The 8,872-nt window shown below is 30.3% G+C and overlaps 1 protein-coding gene across 29 annotated transcripts in view; it reads left to right on the top strand.

The window, feature by feature from the left end:
- The window catches only part of LOC106874089 (calcium/calmodulin-dependent protein kinase type II delta chain), a 349,479-nt gene that overhangs the window by 152,523 nt on the left and 188,084 nt on the right, over positions 1–8,872 (top strand). The gene's annotated exons all lie outside the window — the stretch shown is intronic.

The raw sequence follows: 8,872 nt of genomic DNA on the forward strand, positions 1-8,872 counted from the left end.
TTATACAAAATGTTACAAGTTAATCTTTCAAGTTATTTTCTCATCTTTTTTATGTTTCTTGTCAAAACTGCCTTTCAGTCTTCTGTTCATCTAAAACCATATTTTTTTTTAACATTTTTTTTTTACTCCTTTTTAACTATTCAAAAAGAAAGCTGAATGAGAAGCTCTTCGTTAGGGTGGTTTTTACCCCAGTTTCCAATATACCTTCCTGAGTAACTCTTTCTAAAGATGTTTCTGTATTTCCACAATGTCTTATTTCTGGTTCACAGGTTTATCCATTAATTGTCTCTGTTGAGATCTAACAGAACAACAACTATCTTTACAGCATCTTCTAAAATTTTGTAGCAAACATAGAACATTTAGAAATGTTCCATTTGTATCATTCTGTTACCCAGATATTGAATTGTTGAAGATTTAAGTTGAAGCTATGAACAACTATCACTAATGTATTAAACAGCTAGTTTGAAATACTATTTTCCCTTCAGTATGGTGTTTATTTTGTCAGTTATTTCACTCTGTATTTCCTTGTGTTCTTAAATTCTATGAGCAATTTTAAGAATTCACATTCTTTCATTTCACTGGGAATCTGACCATGCTGGAGTACCAAAGTATCGGAAAACGAATTTCTTTTTTTCTTGGAAATACTTTCAAAAATTTAAAATGTATAAGGTTTATTACTCTTGTTATTGCCTAACCCCAGGTTTGCCTTGATTAAGCAGTCCTATAATAAGTTATTGACCAAATGAAGAGGTGTGATCTTCAGATCTACCTACCCAGTCACACTTTTTCTCTATCAAGCTGAAGACTATCCAATATATTGTTTCATATATGAATACATCTATATAAACAATGTGATTGAAGATAGAAAGTAGCTAATGGATTTATATGCATATTTCAGTTCTTCAGCACCTTCTTCAGCACCACATCCAACCTATTAACCATCCACACACACATTGCTTAAATATCCACTAAATTTAATGGTATAACACTTCTAGATAGACCAATTTACATGTTAAAAACATTCCTGGAAACTGGTATGTACATATTAATCGCTGGTAGGGATACCTATTTTGTTTTGGAACCATAATATACTACCAAATATACTAATGGTTTATAAGCCAATAAGGTGTCCTACTTTTTGTGTTAGCAGTGTAATGAGGGAAAATTGTTACTTCAAACAAAAAATACCATCTGGAATATTGTTCCATATTGGTTTCTACCCATTACAGCAAGTTGATTTTATGTCTTGTCTCTCATTTGAGATCAGTAAAATGAATATCAGTCAAATTACTGGGGTTGATATAATTGATTTAAACCCTTTAAGAAGTTCCCTAAATTGTGATAATTCAGTGGTTGAAACTAATAAAAAAAAAGTAATCAGAAATAATGACTGCATTCTTTCATATGTTATTATATCATGTTAATATACATAAATTTAGTTTTCATTTCTACATTAATATATATATATATAATATATATATATATATATATATATATATATATATGTATGTATGTATGTATGTATGTATGTATGTATGTATGTATGTATGTATGTATGTATGTATGTATGTATGTATCACTCTAATAATTTCATAACTTGTGATGTCATTAGACCATTCTGATAGTATGTCTTCTTGAGTTCCGTTCTTGAAATATTTTTGTTTTTAACTTTCAACTCTATCACAATTTTTTGATCTTCATATTATTTTCATCAAAGAAATAAAGACAAATAGCAATATAAAAAAGGAAAAAGAATGGAGATGTTCAGTAAAATTTCAACTGGCAATTATTATGAAATTTCTTTCTTTTATTCTTTCTTCTCATTTTTGTTCTTATTTGAAAATAGGCTGTAGTTTAAATTAAATAATTGAATAAGGTCACATCTATGTTGGAGATCATTAGTGCTAATGATAAATGTAAACTTACTGAAGTAGAATGTTATTTCCATAATATTCTGATTCACTGTCACAAAACTGCAAATCAACAGTGAAGAAGGAAATCATAAAAATGTTAATAGAAAGTCATCTTAAAAATTGTTAGATGAGGAAAAAAGAAAATCAATTATGTTCTTTCAAACCTGTATCTTCTTTTGCTGTTAAATGTAGTATTTGATACAGTAGATCATGGGATTGTCTTGGAGGACTAGGCATATCTGGCAGTGATTTGTTTTAACAATGGTTCATATCTTATATTAAGTTCTATATTATTCCAACAGAGGTTGTTAATAAAATGTGGCCAGAGCTATTATCAGATCTTGCAGTGTAGTTGAATTTTCAGAACATGTTGCCCTATTTAATGTACTTTCATCCCACAACTGAACTAGATGGCATCAGTTTTAATGAACACGGCTGTGCAAATAATGATCAGTCTCTCAAGGCATTCCATACTTATCTTTACTATGATACAAAATAGATCTAGCAACCATTATAGCTTAGAAATGGATAAATGATCAGTGCTTCAAATTACACAATCGCAAAATCACAAGGAAAAAATTACTTCTTTCCCTTTAATAAAAGCCGTAAATTTGTGATTGATCCCAGCTGTCTCAAAATTACAAATATATCTGTCAAGATACAAAACTAGTGGGGGAGAGAAGGTGATCTTGGACTTTCATTAAACATATCAATCAATTGCTTGCCCTGTCTCTGCTTTATAATAAGAAACTTCAGGAAATTCCCCATCTTCATTTTCAAGATGTACATTATAACTCCCTGTAACTACTATGTTTTCAAATAACTTTGGCAGATTTTAAAAACTTTAAACAATTGTTTTATGTAGTTAAAATCCTTCTTAATAGAAGTACATACTTCACTAGTTATCAATAAAAGTGAGTATATACTTCAAAACAAGTACATACTCCACATGGCACACTCTACATTGGTTAGCTATATTAGTATATATACTTCAAAAATCTTGTCATTTCCAAGAGTATTAATCTTCTGGTTCCTTTAGAATTGATTGATCTCTACTAATTTAATTGCAGTTTGTTTTGAACTGTCAACTAGTACCAGATGTCAGCAATAGTTTTCTACCATCCCCAGTTAACAATAATATGAAAAACATATGGAACACTTCAGTGTAAAGATGGAGAATACACTATGACTAGGCACCCAGAAATTATTGTTTTAGAGTTCAAAAGGAAGCTATAATATATATTTTTAATATACTTTTAATATTATCATTTAAATTATTTTACTTTTAAGTTATTATCTAACAACAATAGAGTACAATTAAACTATACAGATTGGTATACATAGTAGCAACTGTACAATATAAGTGTTGTATCACCATTTTCAAGTAGTATCATTATCATCATTCATTTAGTGTTAAAAATCTTATCTAGGTTTTTTTTATTTTAATTCCTTTTATATTGTTTGTATTCTGTTAAGTATTATATAGACTTATCTACTTTATAATAAAAACACAATTCCTGTGTGTTTGCAGTGCTAGATCACTGACTAAATGGTCATGAGTTGAAATCATATTAAGGTTGTTGTGTTTCAGTTGTCACAGCACACAACTCATTATATCATGTTAGTTTCCTGGCACATTCTCTATTACTTCATAACTGAGTTGAATTGTCACCAACTTAAAAACCAATTTTTCTCAAAATACTCTGTTGAAATTTGAAAATGTCACCTCACCCATACTAGGATAGAAAACTGGATTTCAAAGGAAATTGTAAAACTTAGAATATTTTCTATTTGAATATGTTGTTGAATACCCACTACAATAATTACTCAATCAAAAAGATAATGTGCCTTTTTTTTTGCCATTTGTTTGCTTGACAGATTAGGTCAGTGTCTATTCTTCAATCTCAGGGTCTACTAATGCTAACAAGTTATAGACTTCTATTAACACAATTACTAAGAAAAATTATTTTTTCACTTTCCTTTTTAGCAATTCGTGATATATTTTAATGTAATTTAAGCTCTATTTAAAAAATTGAAAGTTCCACCCAAAACAAAATTACTATAGAAATATGTTCACATGCATAGATGCAGAGCAATTCTTCATTTTCCCTAAGATATTGCTGTTTACAACAGTTGGACAAAATACATTTAAAAAAACTAATACATATTGCACTTTGACTGGTTCTACAGTTTTCAATCTTTTGTTTGATACTTCAAGTCCTTCATCTATAGCAATATCTCTCATGTTCCCATTGTAAAGGGAAAGCAACAGTGACATAACACTACATTAATTCATTTCTTTTGATTTTTTTTTTTTTTTTTTTTTTTTTTTTTTTTTCATTATGTACAGAAAATTTTAAGAAAGTCTATATCCTTCAAATGAAACATACAGATCTCTTTGAAATATTTTACAAGTTTTAGATAATTCTTTTCTCATTTTAAACTCCATTCTGGTTAAATTTCAACTTTATCAGTCATTTTTCAACACAGCATCACCTCTGTCATGATGCTGTGTTGGTGTGCACTCTCATTGCTAAAACATAACAAAAAGTCAAACAGAAACATTGTCTGTTCATATTAATTATTATTTCTTAATAGGAAAAAAAAGAAACTAATTAACCAAAATGTTAATCGGATCTATTAGTGAGATATCTCATAATCAATTATTTATGAGATTTTTGCATTATATTAGAGATGGTGCATTCTCAACTTATCTTTCAACACAACCATGTGGAAACTGAATATCATTTTTTTAACTTCTAGTCTTTTCTTAACCCATTTAATAATTGTCTTTCCTCCAACCTGATAATACAATATGATTAATCTACTATGTTGTTGTAATGGCTAGGTAATCTATTTCTTCGCTATGCACTGACATCTCTTGTCATGGAAGCCAATCTCATTTCATTCACTTCTTGTCTTTAACATATTTAAAATGTAATTTCATTCTTCTGAATAGCATTAAATAGCTCTTTTATAGTCTCTTTCTGTTCATATTTCCATTATAGTGGGATTAAGAAAAGGTTATATTTATATATATATATATATATATATATATATATGTATGTATGTATATGTTATCTGCACATACATACAGATGTATGTATGTGTGTGTACTTGACTTATATAATTCTAGATTGATCAAAGCTTTGTGAGTGGATTTGGTAGATGGAAACTGAAAGAAGCTCTTAATGTGTATGTGTGTGTATGTGTATCTGTCCTTTTAACATGATATCATTCCATAGGTGTAAATGTGCATTGCCATCATACAAGCAATGTCCCTTGTTTCCAATCTGCCATGAAAACATGACAGGCAAGGAGGAGTATTACCTTGCTTGGAAACAGGTGAAGTTGGCAACAGGAAGGGCATCCAACCATAGAAAATATTAAAGTGGATTTGAAAATGATAATGATGGCATTAATATGATGAGATACTGATGACATGCATACATGTGTATATGTGTATACATATATGTATATATGAATATATAAGTGTGTGTGTGTACATATATACTCTATGATGACATCATGACTATTTTTTGTCTGATCATTTGCTATTTGTTTAAAATTCTTTAATAAAAGATTTAACTTATATCTTGGTATCTCTGAAAGCTAAACTATAGATGGTTAAAACTGTTTGAAGATATGATGGTAAACTGTATCTGTACAGCCTGTAACATTATGTCTTTAGTAAATCTAGTAACATCTCACTAATGCAACATGCCAAATGTCTGTTCCAAATGAAAATATATTCCCTTTTCTCATATTTCAAATGGTTTTGACAGTGTTTATGGCCATGTCAGTTACTCAGCATGCCAGTCTCAATTATAACACTTCTCTGAAGACATTTGCAGTATTGATTCTTGCAAATTCACTCACATTGCAAGAATTTCAGTTATTATAGTTGCTGGAAAATTGAATTTTAAATTTCATATTTCTACTTAAAAAGTTAAATTTCTTAATTATTTCCAAATGATGATCGATTTTTCTATAACTCTTCCAGTTACTGGAGAATTTATGTGAAGGAGAGCATTTTCTGAAATTTTTGCCTTAATATTTATAATTAAATGCTTTTGAACTCATTTCAATGGTATCATTGATATTCAGTGCTTGTTTTACAGCTTTTCACTTCTGATACAAATTATATTGTTCCTCTTATTCTGCCCAAGCTTCTGTTTGATTTTCCTCAGTTTAATATATCGTTCCATGATGAGTCTCACCTATTTCAAATCTCCAGTTCAAAAGCTTATTATAAGGTCCCCAGAACCTACCTTATGTTGTTGGCATAATGAATACAAATATACTCAAATTATTCCAAAATATCTTATTTAGCTATTAACATATTCCAAGCAATTCCAATTTCTATAAAACCTTTTGAATTTTTACAAATCCCACCCCATTTTTTCTGTTGTTGATGCTGGCTGACATCACTAGTTTACTGGGTTTCTTCGTTTTTTTTTTTTCCTCTCTCATATTGCTGTTATGTATTTCTCCAACCCACAAGTCTTCAACATATATATATATATATATATATATATATATATATATATTTCTCCTTGTTTTTCTCCTTATTTGATTCTGTTGAAGAGCGTAGCTCGAAACGTTAAAGACTTTCTCTATTCCCGAGCGTTAAACTAATACATCCTTTTGTTGTTTACACCACCTGTCCTCGTCTGTTGTTTTTTTTCGTAAATTCTCCCATATATATATATATATATATATATATATATATGGGAGAATATACAAATAATAACAACAGACGTGTATATATATATATATACACATGCATATCTATATTTATAAGTATATTCCTTATATATCAGTATTAGCATATGCCAAACTATCTACACTCACCTGCATGCAAACTAGTTCTGTTCAGAATTCATACTTGGACTTAGTCTCTCATAAGTGTTTCAGTTCATTCATTTTCTATTATATCTATAAATATAGACTTATGTATATGTGTCTGGATGACTTTTTACTCAACTTCATGCACATATAAAGTGTGCATTATTTAAAGCCTAATGTACATGAAAATAGAAAACCATTACCTCTCTCTCTCTCTCTCGTTTGATTCCTAACCACACGGTTCTGGGTTCAGTGTCGCCGCATGGTATCTTGGGCAAGTGTCTTCTCTATAGCCTTGGGCCAACCAAAGCATTTTGAGTGGATTTGGTAGACAGAAACTGAAAAAAGCCTACCATATATATATATCGTGTGTGTGTGTGTATTTATCTATTTATCTATATATACACACACACACACACACACACACACACACACACTGTGTGTGTGTGGATATATGTGTATGTGTTTGTGTTTGTTTCCCACCACCATTTGACAATTGTATTGCTTTGATTACATCCCTGTAATTTAGTTTTGACAAAAGACTGATAAAGTGCCAGGTTTCAAAATATAAGTACTGAGGTCATGGTACCCCAACATGGCCACGGTCCAATGACTGCAACATGTAAAAGATAGAAGATAAAGATATGTACCTACACACACATATATCCATACACCCACACATATGTAGATATATGTATGGTTCACATATACACACACTTATATACACAAGCCTCAGTGTACATTTCTAAATACATGAATGCATGTACATCCCTCCTGAGAGGTTTAATCACTAAGAGTGGAAAATGTCATAATAAGAATCAACCAGTCATAGAGTATTTTACAAATTATCACACAGTAATTACCATAACCTGGAGCAAATAGAAGTGTGGTGTAGTGAAGATTGAGCATAGTAATGTTTACATTTCATAAGAAAGGTTTCAATTGAGTCTTTGGAAGAGCATGTTTTTGTAGTTTGTTAGACCTCTACAGGTATGTTAACAGTCTATAGTGACTGTAAGATTTCATTGTCATATGTATTTAGGATGCAATTCTCTTAACGTTAGCATCTTAGTGTATCTATACTTTTGGTTGTACAAAGGTTACACTTTTTGTTATTCCTTGAGTATGGGTATACCTTAGTCAATATGTTCCAATATGTTCTTAATTTTCAGTTCTCAGTTGTAACTTGGCTAACATTGTGTCCTTTCTTATAAATAGGTTTTGAAACATATGCTTTTGATGGAAATAATATAGCTTAAATGGATTAGGTCAAGCCTATTTATATATGCTTTGGATAATTGGGGAGTTTGTGTTGCAATCTGAAATATTTCCTAATTAGTTTGAAGGAGATTTTGAATATTGTAGGGTGGCTAATACTTCTATACTTATTTCTAGCGTTGTTGTTAGACCACCAATGTAGTTCTGTGTAAACCCATATCTTGACGGGGTTACTTTATATTATTAGACTACATCTGTAAACATTAGCTTGTTTGTTTCAAAGCTTTACATGAGATATTTGCTAAGTTAATTATTGATGATATATTTTGTGTGTGATTGGTGTCTTTATGGATGTAACTTGGTGCTTCATATAGTTTTAGATATGAATAGTGATTTGAGTTTGTAAAATTAAATGTTAAATCTAGGTTTTTTTCATAGTAGTACTTAATGCCTCTCTGTGTCTGTTCAAGATAGGCTTGAACTACTCTGACAGTAATTGTGTTATTCTAAGGTATAACATGGGCTACATCTTTCACACTGGGGATGATGTTTCTCTACAATATGTTTACTAATCTTTCCTAGGTCTGTGTTCGTCAGGTTGATAAGTTTGATGGTATGATGTCAAAGTCCAGTTCATGATGCTAAAAACAAAATATAGTGTAGCACCATCCTGTGATGTTGTTTTTTCTTTTACATTGTTCTTCCAAGATGTCATCAAGTTTAAGGATAAGTTATGATTTGCTACATTATCCTGTGTAATGCATAATTCATAGATCATAAGGGACTATAAGGATCCAAGTTTTTGGTCTGCTCTAGATATTTATTTTTATTTTTCGGCTCCTTGGCTTGTGACAATGTTGGGTCACAGCATTCAGAGTTATTTTAATTGACTC

The sequence above is a fragment of the Octopus bimaculoides genome, chromosome 5 (assembly GCF_046866305.1).
Source record: "Octopus bimaculoides isolate indiv1 chromosome 5, ASM4686630v1, whole genome shotgun sequence".
Taxonomy (NCBI): Eukaryota; Metazoa; Mollusca; class Cephalopoda; order Octopoda; family Octopodidae; genus Octopus; species Octopus bimaculoides.